This window comes from Melospiza georgiana, chromosome 11 (assembly GCF_028018845.1).
Source record: "Melospiza georgiana isolate bMelGeo1 chromosome 11, bMelGeo1.pri, whole genome shotgun sequence".
NCBI classification, from domain to species: domain Eukaryota; kingdom Metazoa; phylum Chordata; class Aves; order Passeriformes; family Passerellidae; genus Melospiza; species Melospiza georgiana.
In genome coordinates this window covers 2,021,065-2,046,136 of record NC_080440.1, presented here as the reverse complement: position 1 = coordinate 2,046,136, position 25,072 = coordinate 2,021,065, and the positions used below count along the sequence as shown (strand labels likewise).

Genomic DNA, 25,072 nt, shown 5'->3' with positions numbered 1-25,072 from the left:
TGGAGTGTCAGGCTGTGGGACTTTGGTTTCCTTCTCTGATCAGATAAGGAGCAGATATTTCCTGTAAATCCTCCCCCAGTGTCCCAGTCCTCCCATTAGAGCATTAAGTCAGATACATGACACCCAATTTCACAGTCATTCCTGAGGAAAAAAGCACATTATATTTTTTTAATGGCCTTCCCATGACTTACTTTGTTTCTTCCTGATGAATATGAATTCCAGCGAGTTCATCTGAATTCTGACCTTCAGATACCCAAAGGTCTGGGGGTTCTGAAGCAAGAATAGTCTTTAAAATTGTGTATTCCTCACATGAATGCTGTCTTCTGTTCCCATGAAATCCCCGTGGAGTGCAGGGATAAAACTGCTTTCAGTGCTCCCAGATTCATGCGTGTGTTCATTACGAACCACTTGCACCTTGCAGAAATATTTTGTGTCGACATGACCTGTGCCAGCCTTCTCCTCTCCAAATGCTTTGTTTGGATCGTGTGCTACCTGTAGGATCACCGCTTCCCTTCATCTCCTTTTCTTCTGATTGCCAGGCAGATTCCAGAAACTTACCTCATGTGCTGTTCCAGGCCTTCCCAAGCAGCCTGGCTGAATAAATATCCATTGAACAACTGCAGAATGCATTCAGATTCTTTTTATTTTGATTTATGTTCTATCTTCCTACCTGTGCATCTCTCGGAGTAATTGCCAGTTTTCACCTCCTACAGAGAGATATAATAGAGCTGAAGAATGAGGAAAATGTGCTCTGTTTCTCCCTCTCTCTCCCTTTTGTAAGGGAGCCTTTATATTCTCACACTCATAATTTGCAAACTGAAAATCAGCGCCTGGTTCCCAGCTGGCCTTGCTGGAAGGAGATGTTTGAATGCTCCTTGTGTCCCCTGTCCTTGTGCCACTGTCCCTGTGTCCCCTGTCCCTGTGTCACTGCTCCTTGTGTCCCCTGTCCTCGTGCCACTGCCAGCACAGGGACACCTGGACATGCAGCTCACTGCCCTGGGTGACATCAGGGTGTCCCAAATGAGCAGGGAGCTGGGAGCCAGTGTGCTCCCCGTCCCAGAGATCATGTCCCTTGTCCCAGGGCTGGTGTTCCCTGTCCCAGAGCTGTCCCAGTGTTCCCGTCCCCTGTTCCAGAGCTGGTGTCCCTTGTCCCAGAGCTGTCCCAGAACTTGTGTCCCCTGTCCCAAAACTGGTGTCCCTTAATCCCAGAGCTCCTGTCCCCTGTCCCAGAGCTCCTGTCCCATCTCACAGCTGGTGTCCCCTACCCTAGAACTCCTTTCCCCTGTCACAGGGCTGTCCCAGAGCTCCTGTCCCAGAGCCGCTGTCCCCTATCCCAGAGCTCCTATCCCTTATCCCAGAACTCCTGTCCCCTATCTCAGAGCTGCTGTCCCCTGTTCCAGAGCTGCTGTCCCCTGTCCCAGAGCTGTCCCAGAGCTGGTGTCCCCTGTCCCAGAGGGTGCTGCCATGCTGTGCCAGCAGCCCTGGTCCCTGCCAGCCCCCAGCTCTCCTGATCACCGTGCTGTGTCCCCAGGATGGGTGGCAGGGTCCCCTGTGTCACCGGCCGGCTGGTGGCTGCAGTGTGGGACACCTCAGTGTGCTGGGGAAGGATCTGAGAGGCTCCTGAAGCGCTGCTCTGGCTGCTCTGCAGGGACCTTTGCTTAATCCCAGCAATAATAATGTCACCGGGTGCAGCGGGAGCTCTCCATCAATTAGTGCAGTCATGCCTCTAACGAGGCACGGCTAATCACACGTGGTTAACCCCCAGGTGACACAGCCCAGCGAGCTGTGTGACCTGCAGGTCCCAGACACGATCCTGTTGTATTTTGTAAGCAAAAAAAATTGTAATATTAATAGAGGTTTCCAGTTGAGTGGCCCTGTCTTCTGCACTCGGGTTCCTCCCTGGATTTAACAGACTGCACAAGGACAGCACATGGGTCTGCAATGTCTGCATTGGAGGGGACCTTAAAGCCACTCCAGTGCCAGCCCTGCCATGGGCAGGGACACCTCCACTGCCCCAGGGTGCTCCAAGCCCTGGCCATCATCTTCCAGCTGATCCCTCTGATGCCTCAGATTTTCACATTTCTGTTTTTCACATTCTGTGCTGCTTTAGTGTGTGGGTCTGGGCTCACATCAGGGCATGGTGAGCTCTGTGCACAGAGCAGGGAGACAAAACAATTCCTGCTCCTGCTGGGCACCAAGGACAAATGACCCAAATCTCAGCCCAGGAGCACAAACCCCGTGGGCTGCAGAGAGAAAAACAAGCAGGGTGGGACTGCCTGGGCTAAAGCTGGAATGGGACAATGAACTGCAAGGTGCAAATGGAGCAGAACTGATCCCAGGGACAGAGCCCGTGCCTGGCCGTGCATTTTGGGGCCATTTTGGTTCATCTTGGGTGCAGCCCTGGCTGGGCTCTGGTGCTGCCCAAGGTGGGTCCATGGAGGAGATCCTTTGAATAAATCCCTTTTTTATTCTTTAGCTCTGTCCAGCCTCTGTTATAGGGCAGCCTGCACCTTGAGGAAATGAAACCTTTTCTTGTGATCCTTCCTTTCCCACATGGAGCAGAACTGAAGCTCCAGGTGAGCTGATGTGCTGCTCACTGGGGGCTTCCTCAGCTCCCTCCCTCCCTGTGTTCATGACCATGGGCTGGGGATCTCACTGCCGTGTCTGTGACCCCTCTCTCTCTGCTGGGTTAGGTCTGGGTTAGTTTAGACTTTGAATTTAATCTCAGTTCAGTTCTCTGCAGCATCCATACCCAGCCTGACCTGTGCACCTTTGATGACCCTTCCAGCTCAGGATATTCTGTGAAGATCCCCCAGGCTTTGGCTGGGAGGAGTGTGGTGGGAAAGCACAGGGAGAAACACATAAATGGTACATAAATGGCACATAAATGACATAAATACACAGGGAAAAACATTCACATGCCAGTAAAGATTTTTAAAGCTATTGGAGCGTTTGGTTTGGATTTATAAATTACTGACCAAAAAAAAAAAAAGAGTAATACGGTTATAAGTTTGAAATAACAACTTTTCTCCTGCCAAAATGGCATGTTATGTGAGCCACGATAATCCTGCATCATTGTGGCTCCCAGCAGGGAAAAAATACTCATGAAATTACCATTCTGCTTGAAATTCACTCTCTGAACACCCTGAAAATCCTCCAGATCTCATGTAGGGGTGCATCCAGCTCTGCATGAGAGAGATTCCTCAAGGTTGTCCAGTCTTTGAGCACTTTCCATTGGATCTATTCGTGCGTCATTATGGGGTGTGAAAAAACTTCAGAAACAATTAAGTCTTCATTTCCTAATAACCCTTCTGGCACCATTTATACCTTTATCAAGGAAATAATAAAAAATTAGCCATTTAGGCTACCAAATTGGCCTCTTTTTGCACGGTGCAGTTGTAGTTTTAATCAGTACATGTCTTTACAACCCTAGGAGGAATTCATTATTTCTGTAGGCACAGCATGGTGTCCTTTCTCCTTCCACTTACACTGCATTTCTTGCTATTTGCAGGATAAAGTTTGAAAAGTTTAATTATAAAATGAAAAAAAAAAGGGGTCATAAAGCAGAAAGAAAAAAAACACTCAAGTCTTGCAGATTTATGTTATAAATTCTTGAGGTTGGCCATGATGTTGTGAGGGATTATATGAAATGACAGGTTGCTGCTTTCTTCCTGCATTGTAGTGCCATATAACTGCCTAATTTGGCATTAATTAAGTGTTAATTAATCTGCAGGAGTTTGGCTTTTAGGTTCAGGTGAATTTAAGCTGAAAAAAGAGTAATTTATACATTAGGAACTATACTAGGAACTGCTCCACGCCATCATCCCAAATCAGCCCAAGGGCCCCAGAATGAGTAACAAAACCCATCCTCAATGCGAGAACAAATAAATAAACACCATTACAAGGTCAGCGCTGCTGAATTGCTGTCCTGGCTGCATTATCATAAAGTAATGAGAAACACCTTCAGCCTGCAAGAGGAGTCAATAGGAAATCAGCAAGCAGCCACTGCAGACATCCTTTTATTCCTGGGCAGCCATGGATGAGCTCGGGGCTGACACAAACCCCCCGGGCACGCACAACCTCAGAGGAAGGGACAAACACGTCCCAGCAATCAGCCAAGCACCCACTGCTGGCGTGGTAGGAATGGATGGCAGATTTGTGTGTTGGCAAAATAATGAAAAAATCCTGGGATTTGGGAGGTGTAAAATTGCCACAATTTCTGTTTACAGCTGAGTTTATACACGGCACCAGTGGTGGTAAATGGGGCGGCGGATGGAGCGCTGAGGAGAGGGAATCAGGGATGACAGCAACAGAAGGGTGAGGAAATTCCCCTCTCCACAGCTAATCACAACTCTGGGTCCTGTTGCCAGCAGCAGGGAGAGCGCTCCAGGATGGGAATTAGGGGATAGTTATGTTGGGAATCACAGAAAAGTGATGCTGACTCAGAGCACTGTCACCTCCTGCCCGCCTCTGTCACCTGTTGTAAATTCAGGCAATCCCGACAAGGGGAGAGAATGATGAATCTGACTCCATGTGCTCAGAAGGCTAATTTATTACTTTATTACACTAATTATCTTAAAGAATACTATACTATACTAAAGAATACAGAGAAAATAATTAAGGAATGCTAAAAGGATAATAAGGAAAACTCGTGGCTCCTTCCAGAGTCGTGACACAGCTCGGCCCTCATTTAAAAACAAGAGGATGCAGTCTCAAGCTACGTCAGGGAAGGGATATGTTGGATATCAGGAAAAAAATTTTCACTGAAAGAGTAATAAAGCACTAGAATGCTCTTCCAAGGGAGGTGGTAAAATCAACATCTCTGGATGTGTTTAACAAAAGACTGGACATGGCACTTGGTGCTATAATCTAGTTGAGGTGTTGGGGCACAGGTTGGATGATGATCTTAGAGGTCTCTTCCAACCTCATTATTCTGTGATTCTGTAATTAGCCAGTGAGTGAAAACAGCTCAAACCAGAATCCAATGAAACAATCACCTTGGATAAACAATCTCCAAACACATTCCACAGGAGCACAACACAGGAGAAGCAAATGAGATAAGAATTGTTTCCCTTTTCTCTGAGGCCTCTCAGCTTCCCAGGAGGAAAACCCTGGGTGAAGAAATCATGTTCAGGGAATGTGAATGCCACAGTCACCCAGTGCCACCTGTAACACATCTTTTTACCCATCGATGGAGGAAAACTCAGGATTAACTCTGGCCAACAGAGCAGTCCAAGTGTAATCGCTCTAATTTCCAATTGTACATCTCCTGTTATCAATTAATTTCCGTTGTACAAAGAACGATCTGATTATCTTTGTGGCGCTGTATTTACGCTGGGGTTTGATTGAGTAATTAGCACGTAATTGCAGAGGGTTATTTATAGCCAAGAAAGGGGTACATTTATGTGCAGTTAAAATAATTGCAGTCTTTTGAGAGCGAATCTTTTGACTTTTCCTCCTTTTGGATGCGTCTAACAAACACATTTTGTCTGGCCAGAATTGTTGTCTGGGCAAAGCAGGGGCTGCTTGGGCTGGGTTTGCTTAACTTTGCTTTTCCATTTTAAAACATTTCCTCTGCCTCCCAGCCATACCCTTCTTTAAAAGGGGGATTTGCCTTAGGGCTGGGTGTGTGGAGGATAAATCCCTGTGAGCTGGTGACCTCCATGCCTGGCATGGATGGATGCTCCCTGTGTAGCACAAAGTGTGACCCTGTTAGAGTAATTCCTGCTCAGGGTGTGCTTTATGAATGCCATCAAGGGCAATGGGGGCTTTCATGTCCAGTGCTAGTGATGATGTTTTTATTCCCCTTGCTGCAATCCTCCATCACCTTCTTAGGCTCCACAGCTACAGCTGTGGGAGAAATTCAGGGTTTTCTGTGCTAGCATTGCAGAGGAGCTCTGGTTTCCAGCTGAGGGGTTCTGTCCTCACTGGGAAGGGCTGGGATGGAGATGATACCTTAGGATTTCAGTTTTTCTATTTTTCATATATTCATAATCCTGCAGTTCTTTAGTGTGTAACTCCAAACCCCACACTCAGTGGGAGCTGCTGCTTTCCCATTTGGGGCAGATACAACAATTCCTCTGCAGGCCTGGCAATCAAGGACGCCTCACTGCCTCAGGCCCAGAGATGGGAACAAAAGGGAGTTGGGGGAGCAAACTTGGGGTCAATGACTTCATTACCTGAAGCTGGAAGTGGCAGATTCACCCCCAATATGCAAATGGAGCAAACTGATAAAAGGGTGAAAACCCTGACCCATCATCCATTTTGGGTGCAGCCCCTGGGGCTTTGTGTGCTTTAAATGTACCTGAGGCCATTCAATAAATAAACTGCATTTTTTTTCCCCTTTAATTCCGTCTGGCCTCTGTTTTTAGGTAATCCCAAAAAGGCGTCAGAGAAGGGAGATGCCCCGTGCTCCTGCCTGCTCAAGGCCACTTCATTGGCATTTGGGGCTCTGTGATGTGAAGATCTGGGAGGATATTTGGGATTCTGAGTGGCACCAAGGAGCTCTCCTGGGATGTCCCTGTCTCCTGGGGTCTGGGTTAGGAGGGGCTTTGCTTTGCTTCACCTGAGACCCTGAGTTTAGGAGGATTTTCCCTCTGATCCAACAAGAGATTTTCACTGCTCATTGCTGCATGGCACTGCCAGGTTTGTGCAGTCTGTGATGCCATGGGCTCATCTCCTTGGAGCTGAGGGGGCAGCTCTCCTGTCCCCCCCCCCAGCCAGCAGTGGGAATTCAAGCCACATTTCCACTCGTTTTCCTCCTGGTGGAGCATTTCCCAGTGCCAGCACTCCCAGCCAGGTGCTGTGGGGTGTGGATGGTGCAGTGGGCAGGGCTGGGGGGGCTGACACACACCTGGGCAGGGGAGGGGCTGCAGGAGCTCCTTATAGGAGGTGCTGGTGGAAAACCCCAAACTCTGTTGGGCTGAGCCCTGGGGTGGAGCAGAAAGAGTTCCCAGGATCTGTCCCAGCCTTGGTGAGTCAGGGGGAGATATCAAGGGGGATTTGGGGCATTGAGGAAGGTGGAGGAGGGAGAGTTTTGCTTGAAGGGAGCTTCTTTCTGAGGATTGGAGCTGGGTAATTGTTCAGAGGGTGTTTTTAGCCTCTGTGTTTTTATTTGTGTCTCCGGTGAGCTCTGTTTCTCAGAACTTTATTTTCCTTATCCTGATACCGCCTGTGCTTTACCTCCCTTGCTAAAACTGATGTTATTATTTAGAAAATGCTTTGGTTTCTTGAAAGTGAGGCTCCAGTGGAACATCTTTGTGTGCTGCTGCCCCCCAGAAAGGTGTCTCTAATATCTGCTGGTTTTGTCATGGTTGGAAATAAAAAGGATTATTTTGTCTTGAGAACCATCTTGGAGCTGGGTCTGGCTAAGTGGGAGCTGCTTTAGGATTTATGTGCAAACCATGAGCAGCCTGTGGTGGTCAGCTGAGTTTTAAAGCTGGTCAGGACCTTGGAGGACATTTTAGTGAACTCCTGATCAAACTACAGAAGTACAATGAGGTGTTTTCCGTGGCTGGGCTGTAGAAGCTGTACATAAAGAAGATTTACCCTATGTTATGCAGTTTTAGTGTTTTTCACTGGAGCTTTTGCTTTGTGTGTTGTTCCTGTATCTCCCTTCTGTTGCATTTACTGGCTAATTCCTTCCATTCTATTCCATATATTTATGTATTTATATTTATTTGCATTTTATTAAGCTTATGAAAAGCACACTGAAAAGAAAAAGGAGCAGTTTATTTTTCTTAAGTAACAACTTCTTTTAGACACTGGGGCCATTTCCCTGTGACTTGATCCATTGCTCAGAGCTCTGGGCATGGTGAGCCAGGAGCTTTTCCCAAAAGAATTCCCTCACTCTTCTACTTGGAGGTGGCCCAACCTAAACCATGAGCAACATCCTTAACTTGGTGCAGAAGTGATCAAATTCGAGTTTTCAGGGCCCATCTTCCACCTTTATGGTTTATTTCAGATGGGTTGGTAGAAAGAACAGAGAAAAAAAATCTTCTCTTCTGGGTTTGTTCCTCCTTGTAAGGCTTGAACTCACCTTTAGTTGCTGTCAGTTGCTCCTAAATAATGAGATTTTTGGATGTCTCAATGACTTCATTTATAATCCATAATTCAGAAGGAACTTACCTTAGGAAAAGTTGTATTTTATTGCCACTTTTTCAATATTTTGGGGTGTTTTATGAGTCCTCTGGAAAAATTATTTGACTGAGACACAATTTCCTAGCATGGATTGCTGATTAGTGATGGAATTGCTGTGCCCAAGAAATCCTGGATGCTTTTTCAGGGAAGGGAGGTTTATTGTACCCCAGTCACTATTGACATTCTCCTGCTTTGGGAAGGTTTTTGGGAGGTTTTGCTGATGCCATGTCAATTTTATTACTCTTACTTGCTTTGCTTTGTGCTCACTGCTTCCAGCAGCTGAATAAGGGGAAAATATTGATATTTTTGGTAGTTCATGTATGATTTTCCTGCTCTCAAAATCCTGGATTTTATCACCTTTTCCAGCTGGCTCTTGATGCCAAAGTGGCTTTTTTCCAGCTTTCCTTAGTGGCATCCAGGACTTGCTAAATAATTGTCTTAAAAATTGGTAATGCTACACTTCTGTTTGGTTGCAATTCAGATTTTTTTTTTTAAATAAGATTTAAGTTGGAGTTGAGGTTTTCTTGGCTCTGCACTGCCTTTCCAGTGGGACATTTCTTCTCCTGGCTGTGTCCAGGGCTCTTGGTGAGACCCCACGAGCAGGAGCAGAGTTTATGTGGCTCTGCTGGTTCTCAGGGCATTAATAAATAGGAATACAACAGTGAAAATTCAGCTCCACCCCTTTGTTCTCTGAGATGATGGGTTAAAAAAATAAAATTTAAAGAAAGGAAAATTCTGCTTGTGTTGAGGCACTGTTGGGGTGAGCAGGCTCAGCTGGCCCCATGCCTCCCACCCCAAACACCCCCAGGTTATTCTGAGAACCTGAAAATCTTTGGGACTTTCTCCCCAGAATTTCAAGCTTTGATTTTCACTTTTTAGTGTTTTCATTGTCGCACCTCTGTGTGGTGATGTTCACAGGGGTCCAAGCATGAGGGAAGAGATGAGGATCTGACTTCATGTTTCAGAAGGCTGATTTATTATTTTGTGATATATATTATATAAAACTATACTAAAATAAAGGATTTCATCAGAAGGCTTGAACAGAAAGGAAGGAATGGAATGATAACAAAAGCTCCCGAACTCTCAGAGAGTTTGAGCCAGCTGATTGTGATTGGCCATTAATTAGAAAAACCAACGAGAGCCAATCCCAGATGCACCTGTTGCATCCCACAGCAGCAGATAATCATTGTTTGCATTTTGTTCCTGAGGCCTCTCAGCTTCTCAGGAGGAAAAATCCCAAGGAAAGGATTTTCCATAAAAGATGTCTGTGAGACCTCTGCTCATCCAGCTTTGATCCATGCTGCTGGAACAGAGCAACATAAACTTACATCTCTTACATCTCTTACTCACCCTGTTGCTTTTTCCACATGAAAGAACAGGGGTGAGCACCTGGAAATGTCATTTTTGGGGCTGATGTGGCCACAAGGAACCCCAAACCCCTCTGTAGCCTCCCCTGTGCCTCTGCACTGCCTGACCTACTTGTGCAGCTTCTCAGCAATTCTTCAAAGGCAGCAGCTTGGAAGGCAGGAGCCCTTGTTTTTCTGGAGAACACGGTGCTGAGGGAGGGTGTGGGCGATCTGAAATGTCTTGGGGTTTGCAAGGACAAGGAACAAATTAAGAAGGAGCAAAACAAACAATTTAATGGTGATGGAGCTGTAGCGCCAGCGAGGAGAGGCTGTGGGCGTGCATCCATCTCATCTCCCTGCACAAGATGATTCCTCACCACAGAAGGTCATAAAAACCTCACTGCTGAGTGCTGGGAGATGGTTCTGCTCCAAGCTGGAAATGCTGGAGTAGCAGGAAATATTTAATGCCTCTGTTTGCAGCAATCAGGGGGCTGTGGATGCACACCTTACCTGGGTAAATAAGCACCGAGTTGTCACCTCAGATAAAAACCAATGGTCAAACCTGGGAAATGAACTCTCAGGGCTGCTGATTATGCTGTGTGGCGGAGACATTCATTACTCAGTGCCTGATTTGGTTTTTTATCCGTGACCTTTGCTGTTTGGTGCTTTGTAATTGGTTGCAGGTGATTAGAGAGGTTTCTGATCACTCCCAAGTTTTGCTTCTGGCACTGCAATCCCAGCAAGAAAACATTGAATACAACTGAGTGATGGGAATGAGGAATGAAGGGGAGCTGGTAGGTGTAGCTGGCTGAGTTGTGCTGAACTCTCATGCCAGGATGTGACATTGGGCTCTCCTGCTCTGAAGACAGACTTTGGCCCAGTAGAAAGTGCAGAAATCCAGAAGTTTTACAAGATCCCATCAGTTTTTGTTGAGCTGTGGTGGGATTGTCTCAGAGCATGAGCTTGGGGAGCTCACACAGCCTGAGCTCCTGAGGACGGGGAGTGAAGCTGGGGCTTGTACAGCTTTAGAGCAGCTCTGCTGACACCTCATTAAAATTAGGATTATTACCTTATTTTGGTATTGATTATTACCTAATATTACCTGCAGTTTATGGTGATGGTGACTGAAATGTGGCTATTTCCTTAAGAGAGCTGGCACACCCCATCCCCTTGTGCTGCTTGGAGAGTGAAATGAAGATGTTTCATGTGGGTGGGGAAAAGCCTCAAGCCCAAACTGTGCCTGTGTCAGGATTGTCCCTATGTGCCACCAAGGCCTGGCAGGTTCAGGTGTGTCAGAATTGTCCTGGCAGGTTCAGCTGTGTCAGGATTGTCCCTTTGTGCCACCAAGGCCCGGCAGGTTCAGCTGCAGTAACCTCTGGGAGGTGATGGGCTCCGTGCAGAGGAGAGGAGGATCTCTTAATCAGCACTTTGGGGAGACAGAGGCATCACTCAGACAAGGAAAACCAATTTAATTTGTGTCATTACTTTGCATTTCAAGTAGGAAGGTGATGAACACATCATCCCCTCCCAAGTGCCGCTCCTGGAGTTCTCCTGGGCTTTTTCCTGATCCGTGGGCTCTCCACATGAATCCCTGTAGGAAAACAGCTTTGGGAGAGCATCCTTCAAACAGGAGCTTCTACTCTGTGCAGTCATTGAAAGTTTTTTTTACAGTTAGTAAAAGTTTTTTTTTGATGGAGCAGAAAATCCCATTTTAAGCAGTAGAGAGAATTTTAAGGGTTGTGCATCTTAAAAGTTCAATTTAGGAATCAGCTGGTGAATCCCTTTGACCTGCATGGCTGCATATTGATAATAAATATAGGCACTACAATTGTTTGGAGAGATTATCAGAGAAATCTCAGTGTTCTGTTCATTTGTGAAGCAAATGACAGCCAACAAATGGAATTGTAAAGCCTGAAAACCCAATATAAAATTGTAACTCTCGATTCCACTTGATGAGACCAAATAAGAGTTTGAAATACAATATTTTGCAATATTTTTTTTAGTTAGAACAAATCACATGAGCTCTGTGTTCTGACAGGATTTTGCTGGGGAGTGGAAGCCCTCAGTCCCTGGGAGAGCTGTGCTGGGATGAGGCTGCTGAGGCTTTTCCTCCAGGAGATGGATGACACTTGCAGAATGATTCTGGCTGACTCACTAAACAGTGTTTAAATGCACAGGAAATGCCTCTGCACGTGGGATTTATATTTCAGCTCCAGAAAACTCTGTCTGCTCCTTTGAGGAAGGGCTGGGGGTGATGCTGACCCAGGTGGTGGAAATTCAGAGTTCACATCCTCTGGCTTTGTTTGGAGAAGCAGCACAGGCGGGATTGGGGCAGAGCTGGCTGGGCACGGATTTTGTGCTGGGAATGTCCTCTTGGAGCAGGAATAGGGGTGGAGCAGAGCAGCTTTCCTCCTGGGGCTGCTGGAAATGAAGAGAAGCAAGAGCAGCTTCAGGTGCACTGGATTATTTATTAGCGTTTATTAATGAGCCCTTAGTCCTCAAAATTTTGGTTCTCATGTTCCTTTAGCCTTACTGAGGAATATTGTGTGGAAGGTTTGGAAGTTCATGTTAGAAAACAGGAGCAGGAAAAGATCTTTACAGTGTACAGGGGCTTGAGATAAAGACAAATCTGCAGTCTGAGGGCTCCTGGAGTGTCTCGTTTGAGACTGGAATGAGGCAGAGATGCAAAATCTCAGTTTTATTTAATCTTAAAACAGGGTTTGGAAGATAGGACAAGTCTATGGTTTGGCAGATGATGCAAAACAGTGCCAGAGGATGCTGATTCCATAAACCTAAACCCACAATAGAGCCAGGGAAAAAATTAAAATAAAATGAGTTGTTGTGTGCTTGCAGTGAGGAAGGGAGAATTTTGGGGTGAGGAATCCCAGCCTGGTGCTCAGTAATGTCCCAGTCCTGGGCCAGGCTTGGTTTCCTCCCCCAGGGAAGCCCCATCACCCTTTCCTTCCTGCAGCCTGGGCTCCAGCTGCTGTGAGGAAGGATGCATTAGTAAGGGCAGGATCTGCAGATGATGCTAAAAATCCTCCAGATAGAAAAAGCCCCTCAGGTTTCTCTGGGAGTGCTGCTTTCAGCCCCCTGTGCACGAGTTTGTGTCAATAGAAACTCGGGGTAATGCATGGATTTCTGCTGGCAGCAGCTGAGAGATCAGCACTTCTGCAGCACTCATCAGTGCTCCCTCTTGCCAGCTCCCAAAGAACTGCCTCCACAAAAAAAGTGGATTTTTTTCTGTGCAAATACCCAGTATTACTGCGAAATGAATCCTCTCTATTTTTATTTTCTTTCCTTAAGTCGTTTTTTTTCCCCCTCTTGAAGGATGTGCTGTTCCTTTACATGAAATGAGGCTTGCACAAAACTGAGTTTGTTCTTGGGTTTTTTTTGGAAGTTACAGCTTCAAGAACGACTGCAGTGGTGGCTGGGGAGCTGCACTAAAAGTGTTGTTGCCTTTTCCTTTGGAGAAAACTTCCTCTCCGTGTTCTGAAGGGTTTTTTTCAAAGCCTTCTGTTGACAAGGGATGCAGAAAATACTGAACGTGCTAAATTCAGATTTTAGTGTGCTGTCTTTCATAGCGTCACCTGAGGGAGGGAGCACAGTCTGTGCCCCCCAGTTCCTGTTCCAGGTTGTTTTTCACCTGGGATGAAGGTGTGGGTTTGAATTCCTGGCCAAACCCTCCAGGCTAGGGGAGGTTTCTTTATTATTTAGCAAAATTGCTTGAGCACTGCTGATGTTTGGGCAGAATATTATTGAAAAGCTGTAGGTTTTCCAACCAGTGCTGCTGCTGAAGATAATGTACAATTAATTTAATCACCATCTCCAACACAGAATTTTAAAGGTGGGAAAAGCCCTTTGAGAGGAGCTCAAGCATCAACCCAGCACTGCCAGGTCACCACCTGAGCACCAGATCTGCAGGTTTTGTCAGGACTATCTGCAATTCCCGCAGGATGAAATCCTGTGCTGAAAACAGAATATTCTCAATGTGCCTCCTCCCTGGTCTGAGTCAGCATCTCTCTGCCAAGGCAGAGTGTTTCAAGAAATTGTCCCTAGGAGTGTTCCTGTTGTTGGAACCTGCAGTTTCTGAAGGGTTTGAGTGGTTGTGTGCTGCTGGCTGGAGCTGCTAAGCAGACAGAATCAGAATTTAGGTGTTTTTCTACCAGCCCCCTGCTCCTTCCAGCCCAAAATGATGAAGTATCCAAAGTGCTGGATGGGCAGATGGGCGATGAGCTTTGTGCTCCACCCAAGGCGAGCAGCTCCAGCAGGAGAAAGCATCATGAGCTTTGTAGTAACTGCACTGGCTGGGGGTGTGGGGGAAGAGAAGAACCAAGATTTCATCCACAGTCTCCCACGTCAGCTCCAAAAAAAGCCACCCGAGCTCGGTTCTGCACACAGGCATGAGAGGGATGGAGAAACAAAAGCCCAAAGCGTGGTGAGGTGCAGCTCTGGGGGTTGCTGTGCAGGTGTTCTGAGAGACACCTCTTGTGCATGCCCACGGGGTTCAGGGGTGTCTGGGAGCCTGGTGGGCTCCAAATCTCACTGTACTGAGCAGACCAGGCTTGGCTGAGCCATGACTGCAGAGTTTTGGGGGTTTTTTTGCTTTGTTTTCAGCAGCCAGGGCTTTGTAGCGTCTAAAAATACAGAGCGACATTGGTGGTGGAGCGTTGCTTAACTTGTGCAAGTTGTTCTCCCAAACTTTGCCTGAGTGAAGTGATAAGTTGAACAGTTAGAGTAAACAGAGTAATATTTTGATTGGTACGAAACCTTTCGTTTCTTCTCCACGTCTAATTAGCAAAGCTCTGAATGTCAAATATTTCCCCGCTCTCCGCGGCGCTGTGCTCACTTCGGTGGGCTCCATCTGGCTCTGCCTGCCTCCAGCCTGCTCCTCGTGGGAAAGCTTTCCCAGACCCAGGGCTGGAGCTGAATCCCACCTGTTCCCCTCCCAGATCAGGAGCTCTTCCCTCCAGGAAATCCCGTCTTGGGGCTTTAGCTGCTCACAGTGACTTTGAGATGTGTTAGAAAGTCTCTTTTCCCAGCCCAGTGGTTGAAGGAGTCAGAGCTCTTCATTTCTCGGTCTCAAGGTTCTTTATTGTATCTTATCTATAAAATTCCTACTCCTGTCCCGTCAAGGTCCACTCAGCAGGACAGTTCCAGGCACTCTGCCTCCCCCAGGGCAGCATTATCTTTTTATACTAAAACCTATGTGTACAATATTTACAGTCACTTCCAATACCTATCACCTGTGTTAGACAGTGAGCTTCTACTCTAAACCAACGTAAAAGTGCCAATATCACAGCGGAAGATAGGCTGGACATGGCCAGATTCTTCCTCCTTCTTCTTGGCCTCCATCTTGCCTCCTGAACCCCCATTCTAAAAACCCCCCAAAATCTATTTTTTCACCCTGTGACAAACTGATTATTATTCTACTTTCGTGGCTTGCAGATCTTGATATAAGGTTGGTAATTTTTTTTTCCATGGGTCATAGTCACAGGTGTCTTGGGCTGTGTGCTGGGGTCTCTGAGCCCCCTGGCACTCCAGGACAGCCACAGGGATGTCCTGAATTCCAATAATCCAGATGGAAAATTGAGCTGTGCCAGCTGCTGGTCCATGAGTGGAGCTCTCTGGCTGGGAGGTGTCAGCCAGGTCCTTGCTGAAAGCTGCTGGTGGGTGGGAGTGGTGCACCCATGGTGAATGAAGGCAAAATATCCCTTTAGGCTGCCAGGGATACTACAATTCCCCAGTACAGAATGGGGTGTAGCAGCTTTTAGATCCATAAAATCCCAGACAGGTTTGGGTTGGAAGGGATTTTAAATCCCATCTAGTGCCACCCCTGCCATGGCAGGGACACCAGGGGCTTCAAGCCCCAATGTCCAGCCTGGCCTTGGGCACTGCCAGTGATCCAGGGGCAGCCACAGCTGCTCTGGGAATTCCATCCCAGCCCCTGCCCACCCTCACAGGGAGGAATTTCTTCTCAATATTTAATTCTCAGGGACTTCAGTAGCAACCCCATTACAGGAGCAGGGCTCTCCTTCGGCTGTGACTTCCTTGTATCAAATTGTGATTTAAGCTACAACCCAGGAAATGGGTGCTTATCTTCAGGCAAAATGTCAGACTTCTTTTTCTGCCTCTCCTATCTGGGATGTGTTGATAGTGTAAAAAAAGCTCATATTTCCTTACAATATATGATTTCTGCTGCATTTCTGGTGCCCACTGAATTCTAGTTTCATAAACATCATCTCCATTTGCCATCTGTTCTCTGTGTGACCCATACCTAGCTACCAAACATGTGAAGCTTTAGGTTTAAATCATGTGTTGGATAAGTTTCCTGGTTTTTTTCTTATATTTTTCAAATTTTATTAGCATGTGTTTTGGATGATCTAATGGGAAATGGCTCTGCTTCAGCCTCTTTCTGTGGGATTTAGGGTGGTTTGTTGTCAGCTGAGTTATCAGTGGAAGAGTTTCAGCCTTTAGTGAAGTCAGAGGTGGAAAAATGAAGGTTTGAGTCCCACATGGACAGGTTGAACCCTAGGGCAGGGCCTGGGGGTTTTGGAGAAGAAACCTCATGGATTGAGGGGAGCAGTGGAATCAAGCAGTGCAAAAGGACCTGAGCAGGTTCCTGCTGTTGTCTCATGGCACTTTGAAAACAGCAAATAAATAAAACTCATCCAAGACAGCCTCTCTGAGTGCAAAACAAATTGACAATAGCAAGAATTAATTTAGTGTCTTAAAATATCAGCATAACCAACATTCCATTTGATTTTCTTCTTTCAGGTATTGGAAATCTGACTGAAGGCTACATATCATGCACTGGAGAAGGTAAGAGTTGTTTAATCCTAATTCTGATGTTTTGGTGTTAATTTCTCTTTACTCTTAACATCATTGCATTGAATGTCAGAATCTCCTTTGTGTTGTTTGTGTTTTAAAGAATTTGTCCTGGAGTCTCTCTGCGTCCTTGCAGGGCATTTTGATTTCCCTTTTTAAAAGAATTTATAAATCTGCGTTTAAGTGTATATGTTGCATTTATGTAATTCTACATTGGAAGGTTTATGGAACAATTTGCTTTCAGCTATTATTGTAAATGGTAAATTATAAATTATATATATTTAACAGGATGTATGGAAGCTGTAGAGTGACTCTTTTTCAAAGGGATATTGATATCTTGTTATCAATAATGTTTCAGAGGGTTTTTTCTCTGGTTAGGCTCCTATTGTTCTTGTCAAGAGATTTTCAAAATTGGTGTTTAATTAATCATTGAATGATTGACTCTGCAATTGAATTAGTCAAAAAAACCTGTGGTGTTTCTGAAACTGAAATTTTCTTAATGGCCTCTCAGTTTGAATGTCAAAGGGAATCAATCTTGTTAGTGGAGAGGTGAGTTTTGTTCTACAGACCCTGAAATTATCTGGAGGGGGTTTTTTCCAACATGCTTTTAACTCTGAATGATGTTGTTTCCAAAGGAGAACAAGATGTTTTCAGAGCTTACAGTTATTTGAAAAATGAATGTTGTCTTAGTTTTAGATGTTATTACTGTGTCTGTTCAGAGAGACTGCAGATGGTTTCTGACAAAAATATTTAATTTCTTAATTCTTGGGAGTTTCTCCTTAATCCTGGGGGGTGTTCACAGTGAAAACTGAAGATGGAGATCGAGTAAATACTCTCATTCAGCCTGGCTCTTTTGGAACGGGCTCTCTTGGTGTGAGGTTTTCAGAGACAGCATGATAAATCCTGTGATAGATCACTTTCTAGTCTTTCTAGTGGTCTGAAAGGAAAAGCTTATTTCTTAATATAAAAGATAACTTTGAATAATGGACTCCTCATCCCTTTGGACAGTAGTCCTAAATTAGCCTCAGAGCTCCTTCCCAGGTGAAATCTCATTTTCAGGTTCCCCACAGTAAAAAGGAGACGCTGATCCCCATTTCATGTGGGAAGTGTTTTCAATCTGCTGATGAAAAGTACTTCTGAAGAGTTAGGCAACCTTGATTAATTGAGCCTGAATAAGAAGTGCAGGATCAAATCTCAGGATATTATTTTTAGGCTGCAGCCTTGTGTTCTGCATTCCAAATCCTTAAATGCCAGTTTGATAGGGAGTGTGGAGGACTGGAGCAGACAGTTCTGGGCACGCTGGTAATGGTTTGCAAATGCTGACACCAGCCCAGCCAGGAGGATGGAAATTGCTTTCTGTTTACAGAGCCTTTAACTCTTGGGTAAACACTCCTCATTAGTGAGGATGTGACTGGAATTTGGGTTCAGTGCTTCCATTCTGGGGATGCCTCAGGATTTCAGCTTTTCTATTTTCATATATCTGTAACCCTGCAGTTCTTCAGTGTGTAACTCCAAACCCCACACTCAGTGTGTGCTGCTGCTTTCCCATTTGGGGCAGACACAACGATTCCTCTGCAGGCCTGGCAATCAAGGACACCTCACTGCCTCAGGGCCCAGAGATGGGAACAAAAGGGAGTTGGGGGAGCAAACTTGGGGTCAATGACTTCATTACCTGGAGCTGGAATTGGCAGATTCGCCCCCAGTGTGCAAATGGACCAAACTTATAAAAGCGTGCAAACCCATCATCCATTTTTTGGTGTCTGACCAAAATTGGGCCCTTCAATAAATAGAACAGCTTTTTATTCCCTTAATTCTGTCTGGCCTCTGTTTTTAGGTGGCCCAAAAGGCATCAGTGGCACTGGGAGTGAAGGGGTGTTTGAAATAAAAGCTGATGTGGGGAAGCCCTTGGTGAATGTGAGCCATTAGAAGGTCAGCAGTGCCCTGTGGGGTGTTTGGGTCTGGGAATGGCCCCACAAGGCAGAATTTCGTTCTTGTGTGGGGAGTGGGAACAGCAATGTCACCCAAGCTGCTGAGATACCCCAAAAAGTGAATTCTGTGTGCCCAAGGCCTGCCCCTGCCCCTGCAGCCTTGGGATCCAGGGCTGTGCCCTCAAGGAGCAAGCACAGCATGATCTTTAGGGAAAAGTGGTCACACACTCTGCTGTACTTGACAAAATGCCACATTTGGGGACTGCAGATTCAGCTTTTATACATATTTCATCTCTGGGGGAGGGCAGGAGTTTCTCTCCCACGCTCCTCAGCAGCACATGAGCCTTGCTGAGTCAAAGCCAGGCCCTGAAGAAGCCAAGTTCGAGTTTCCCTTCTGGTCTTGTGGCTCAAAACAGCCTAGGCTTGACCAAAGTGGCTCCAGGAGAAGGGATTTGAAAGGAAACATTTGTGCTTTGCAGTGGTATAATTACAAAATTCTACTTGATTACCTGTCAAGCTAATTAAAACAGTGACAGGCCAGCAGTCCTCTTAGAGTTTGCAGCATCTGGGCTTTGTATCCCACAACCAGGCTCAGAGTGTAAATTTAATTAGAATTATTACCAGCAGACAATGCACAGTTGTGCTGGAGAAATGGCCTAAAACTGAATGCTCTGAAAAAGGATGTTCTGGTGGGCAGAGTCTGGATTTCGGGCATGGTTTGACAAGATTGGGACTGGTTTTGTCCATGGGCAGCTTCCCATTTGCCTGGTGTGTGACTGTTTGTGTGATTTTGTGTCTGGCAGCTCTTGGCTCAGCTGGAAGGGCTGGGGGTCAGTGTGGGAGAGGATTGCTTGGATGGACACTGAACTGCCTCCAACATGCAATTTTTAGATCCCTCCTTCAAAGGCCAGGGTGGTTTGTGATCTCCAGGCATCCTTCTGCTTCCCAGGATCCTGAATTGTCCTCCTTCCCTGGCTCCTCACTGTCAGATGTGTCTGCCACCACATCCTCCTACTCTTCCTAATCCCCTGAAAATCGGCTGTGTCCTTTCTTTTCCTCCTCATTATCTCCTGCTTCCAGCCTGATTCCCTTCTCCTGCTCTTCACCTTCTGTGCCTCTCTGCAATCCCTGTCCTTGGCTGCTTCCTTCTGCCCTTATCACTTGGGTTCCTCGCGCCACCCGAAAAACCCCAAAAATTAAAGCAGAGTCAGTTGTTCTGAAGTAATTTGATGAAACTGAATCACCAAAATTTTAGGGTGATTTAAGTTGTGTTTTTAGAGGATGGGCTGGGAGAGAGCATCCTGACTTTGCAGTGGAGTGAAATGGCAGCTTTTTGATACAAGCCTGATGGTAATTTGTTATTGCAGAGTCTGCATTTTGCTTGAGATTTGGAGTATTTATTTTGGTTTGGGTTTTTTTTTATTTAACTTTAGTAATACTTAGGATGGAGTCCTCGTGACTTGACTTTTTCCCCTAACATCATGATAAATACTTGGACAAAACTTAGGATAAATTTGAGTTCAGTGAAGTGCCTGACCAGATCTTTTCCTTGCAAAGAGATTTTGGAAGCATAGGTAATTACCAGGTGATAGCTCAAGGGATGTGCCTCATTCCAGCATTTCAGAGCATTTCCTTTCAGAATACGTGTGAGAAGTGTTGCCTGTGCTCCCTGAGTGGGAATATGGGGCTGAAATGACACCAAGGAATGTCTGGGAAGGCAACAAGGCTGTTAAATCTGAAATCTGACACAAGGCATACTTCGGCACAAAGCGAGCCTGCCCTTCTGCACTTGTTTGATATTATAAAAGAGATTATTGTGGCCTTACAAGAAGGTTAAGATGTGGTGAAGTTTAATATACTCTGGAAATAGTCCTGCTAAAGCCACTGCAGCTGGTGATTGATGAGGCAGGTTAGGATGGGAGCTCTCAATCTTGTGTTTGTGTGTGCAAATTGCCATTTCCCAGCCTTTTCAAGGTTGCTAACTTTATCTTGTGGTGCAGCCCATATTTAAGGATTTCATGTTGAATTAGCCTTTGATTAAGGGCAAAGGAGCTTTGATGATAAAATGCCACTACCAGTGGTTCTGTGGACTGGCTTGGAATAACTTATCAATCACTCCATGGCTGAGAACACGTTGTGGACATGAGGGTCACCCTTTGAGGATTAATTTTTCTCAGATAAACAGCTCATGGCTGTTGGATGATTATGGTCAGAAGCAATTATGGTGGTTTTAAACTGCTCATTACTACAACAAAGAGTCACTGGGCTGAGTTTTGAGCCTCTGCCTAAATAGCTAGGTCAGGATGGGTCAGCCTGGATTCCAAGGTGTTATTGAATGATAGGAGTTGCTGGGAGTTCTGGCACAGCTGGCTCCTGCCAGTTTGTTTTCCTTATTTTTTTATTTTTTCTCCTATTAACTGAATTTCTGCACCTTTTAGGCTTGTTTTCCCTAATTTTTTTCCCTATTAAGTGAATTTCTGCCCCTGTTAGGTGAGTCACTCAAACAGGCAGCTGGCAGGTCAGTGGAGTCCCCTGTAAATGGCAAACAGGTATTTCCCAGGTATTCTGAAGAACATTTCACAGCTGGTCGAGGTTCCAGGTGTCACTGCTTGTTTGTGATCCTCTGGGCTCCAGATTTCCATTTTTCTGTCTCTTTTTTTAATTCCTGCAAGGCTGTCATCAGCTCAGCTGAGATTGGATGAGCACAGTGTGAGGACTCATGATGCTCCTCATGGCTGGAAAAGTGGTGGAGCCTGAAAGCCACAGCGTGTCTGAGATAAATTCCTATTTAATAGGGGAAAAAAGACCCCCAAACACCAGTGATATGGGCAACTGCTGTCATGAGCACTGCTTGAAAGGGATGAGAAGCTGTCTCATGGAGGGATTAGTGTAGTGAGGAATAAACTGCTGAATCACTGGGAGCAAGGAGGAAATAGAGAGTGGAGGGGCTGTGTGGGGGGGGAAAAAAAATAAAATGGCTGCTGGAATTCAATTAAAATCACAGTGGGATTTGCTGCTGGAGATGCAGCATCAGTCATCCCCGAGCTGGTGGTGGCTGTGCCTCCGGGGCTGCTTGAGTGAGTGTAGAGCTGCTGACAAATGCTGGAGAGGCAGTGCTGCAGCAGGCGAGCCCCATCTCCTCCCAGAGTGATGTGTCCCCCCAGCACACCTGGATTGCTGCTCACTTCTCAGCCCCTGACGCTTCTCCATGGATTATCCCAGGCCAGAGCTGGAGTTTGTCCTGCACCCTGTGGGGATGCTGCTCGGGCTGTGGGGCTGCAGATCAGCTTGGGGGGTTATGGTGGTATCTTCTTTCAATTATTTTGATTTTTTAATAAGTTTGGTTATTTAAGGATGTGCTTGTGAAGGGCTGAGTGGCTTGAACAGCCTCTGTCACAGACAACTTTTATGAAAAATCCTTTCCTTAGGATTTTTTTCTCCTGAGAAGCTGAGAGGCCTCAGGAACAAAATGCAAACAATGGTTATCTGCTGCTGTGGGATGCAACAGGTGCATCTGGGATTGGTCTCGTGTTGGTTTGTTTGTAATTAATGGCCAATCACAGTCAGCTGCCTTGGACTCTGTCTGAGACAGAAGCCTTTGTTATCATTTTTTCTATTCTTAGCTTAGCCAGCCTTCTGATGAGAACCTTTTCTTCTATTCTTTTAGTATAGTTTGAATGCAATATATATCACAAAATAATTAATCAGCCTTCTGAAACATGGAGTCAGATCTACATCTCTTCCCCAATCCAAGAACCCCCGTGAACACCATCACAAGCCTCTACTTGTGTCATCAGTTATGTCCACAGTGCAAATCCAAAAAAAAACCCCAAACGGCCCTAAAAGCTGCTCTGTCCCCAAGTGAAGGACACAGAATCAGGCTGGAGATGGTTGGGTTTTAGTCAGATGAAATTCCCCCATTTCACTGGGTTTTCAGTGAGCGTTTCTTGCTGCAGGTGGGACAGGAGGGATGGCTGTGGCTCTGCCCATTACTGAAATGGCTCCTTTGCCATCAAATCTTGTGTTAATCATTTGAAATGCCTTCAATGTGCCCTCAGCGATTTGAAATAGCATCAATTAACATTTAGGAAATTAATTTCCGACTCCTGGCATATTAAACATTTACTTTACAGATGGAAATGAGGTGTACTGAATGTGCATCTCCCGTGCCCCTTTTAACCCACAGTCTCATAAGGCAAAGAAAAAAAAGTTAAATTGGCAAACACAAAGGTTTGGTTTAGTGCTGGAATTGTGGTACATGGAATTATTGCTGCCAGGTTTGAAGTCTTTGCTCAGATTCCAGGCCAGGCTGGACAGGGCTTGGAGCAATCTGAAATAGTGGAAGGTGCCAGGGATGGAACTGGATGAGCTTTAAGGTCCCTCCCAAACCAGTCTGGGATTCTGTGGTACTGAGAAATGGGGCTAAAAATTAGGAAACTCCAAACCAAAGCAAAGTCTGGATGAAACCCCTGGTGCTGCCAGCCCCTCATGGCTCACTGTGACACACTTTGATTTTACTCCTCATTTTTAAAATATTTAATGCCTCAAAATCAACAACTCAAACAGAAACCAAGGTTCTTCAGGAAATCTATAATTCAGATTAATCTTTGTGGATTAAAATATTCAGTCTAATCTTTGCTAGAACTGATTTTGTTACCCTTTTAGTTATAATAAAAATATTATAGATGTGATTGTGCATAAAGGTGTTGGAGTGTGCATCACTCAAGAAATGTTTCCCTGCTTTCTCTGTCTTTATGTTGGTGAAAATTTGCATCTCTTGATCCCCTAGAAGTATTTGGCAAATGGATTCCTTGTTTCAAAGGATTCATCTGCCAACGGAAGGGAGGAGAAAGAAATATTCCTTAGGGTCAGTTTTGAACTTTTCTTGGAATTTGGATCTAAGTTTCTCAAGTTGTCTTTCTCAAGTTTCACAGTTGTCTTTATTGAGAAGGAAAACAAGATGGTTTTGGTTTGTTTGATTCATTCAAATTTGTCACTGTTCCTGTTTATACCATTTCAAGAACAACATCTTAATCTCCTTACTTGCAAATACATATTTTGATTTCTCTTAATGCTCTTTTTAAATGATTGATCTGCCTGTACCATGTTGCAAACTCTGGTGGTTTATATTGAATTTGGAATGGATCTGTGGAGGTGAAGTGGTGCAACTGCCCTGCTCAAAGTTTTCTAGTAAAAAGTTATTTTAGGATTTATTGAGTGGCAGCTGTCCTCAATACACCATGTGGGACAAAGAAGGAGCTGGAACCTGGCTCACTTTGTGTCTCCAGTCTGTAATTCCTTCTGCTCTTTTCCCACCACTTCAGCTCCCTCGCCACTTGTAAATCCTTTAGGAGTTATCACTTCAGTCTCACAGCCACTATTTTCATCGCTCCTCACACCGAAAGCTCCTGGCCATCAGCTCTTCCCTGTGTGCCTGTTCCTATGAGATCTGTGCTTCCCTTTGTGCTGCTGACTCACTGCCAGCTCTGGGTGTGCAGAGCTGTGCTGCTTTCCCCAATAATGCATGTATTTCCAGGGTTTAACTGCCCACTGTTGGAATTTCCAGAACATGGAGCCATGCAGGCAGTAAACTGCATTTTATGCACTGCTGAAGTTAATGGGAATTTGGAGCAGCTTTTTGGTGCCCTACTTCAAAGCAGTTCAAAGATCTCTTATTTCCTCATTTTCCTCTTAATCTTTGTTCCTCTCATTCCACAGGAATTATCACAACTCTACTGTATCACCTGCTTTGATACAGGAGATCTTATCCTCAGTCCTTGAAGTCTTTTTTCTTCCATAGGAAGCAGACGGGGGGAAAATAATGTTTCATGCTGAACAGATGTGTCCTGATTCTTTGTTTTTATTTAGGTTTTGCCACAGTCTGTTATCCTAGAATTAAAACACCTCATCAGAGGATGATGATTAGAGCTACCTCTGTTTTTCCTCCCTTTAAAATGTCACTAGAGCATCTCTTTCACTTTTTCTTGGTGACTTCTTTTGCAGCCCTGAAGCTGCAGTGGGCTGTGCTGTGTTACACCCTGGAACTCGAGCCCCCACTATTGACAATCTCATATTGGTAATTCCTTTTTGGCACAGCTACAGGAATGTTCTGCTCATAATTTATTTTTATGCATCAAGATTTTAAACTGTCTGATCTTCAGCTTTCCAGCATTCCCAATGCCTTGGGTGTGCTTGGGGCCGCTCACTCTGATGTCAGTGGTGGAAGATTGGTCAATTAGGGAGAAATTCTCTGTGAGGATGGTGAGGCCCTGGCACAGAGGAAATGTGGCTGCTCCTGGATCCCTGGGAGTGCCCAGGGCCAGGTTGGAACAGTAGAAGGGGTCCCTGCCCATGGCAGGGCTGGCACTGGATGGGATTTAAGGTCCCTTTCAACCCAAACCTTTCTGCAGGTGTTGTGCAGATGCTGGTACCTGATGACATTTCACCTGCTGGTTTTCAATTAATTATTTTAGTCGGAGCTCTATTTCAAACCAAAGTGTAAGTGGTTTATTTCAGAGGGTCTCTGCCCATATTTGTGTTCAGAGTTGTGAACCTGGGCTCTCTCTGAGCAGCTTGGGGCCATGAGGCAGCATCACCACCAGCCTCAGGCAGGAGCTGAGCTCTGTCTCTCACAGAGGGCTCCCAGCTCTGGGCTTTGCTGTGGTTTTGAGCTGAGCTGTGGAGCTGAGCTCAGCCTGGCTCCCTGTGCTGTGCTCTGCAGTCCCAGCTCATTGTGGGGCTCACTGGCTCTGGGCTTTGCTCAGGAATCAGCCCAGGAGCTCTCTCATCTCTGCTGCATTTCCACCTCTCTGTCTTCAGAGCTTCCTGCAA

At 45.6% G+C, this 25,072-nt stretch overlaps 1 protein-coding gene across 1 annotated transcript in view; it reads left to right on the top strand.

The window, feature by feature from the left end:
- LOC131088320 (contactin-4) overlaps nucleotides 1–25,072 on the top strand; it is a 255,572-nt gene that overhangs the window by 17,123 nt on the left and 213,377 nt on the right. Inside the window, exon 2 of the mRNA XM_058032262.1 lies at nucleotides 16,263–16,307. The gene's annotated coding sequence lies outside the window, so the exon portion shown is untranslated. The remainder of the gene's footprint in view (nucleotides 1–16,262; nucleotides 16,308–25,072) is intronic.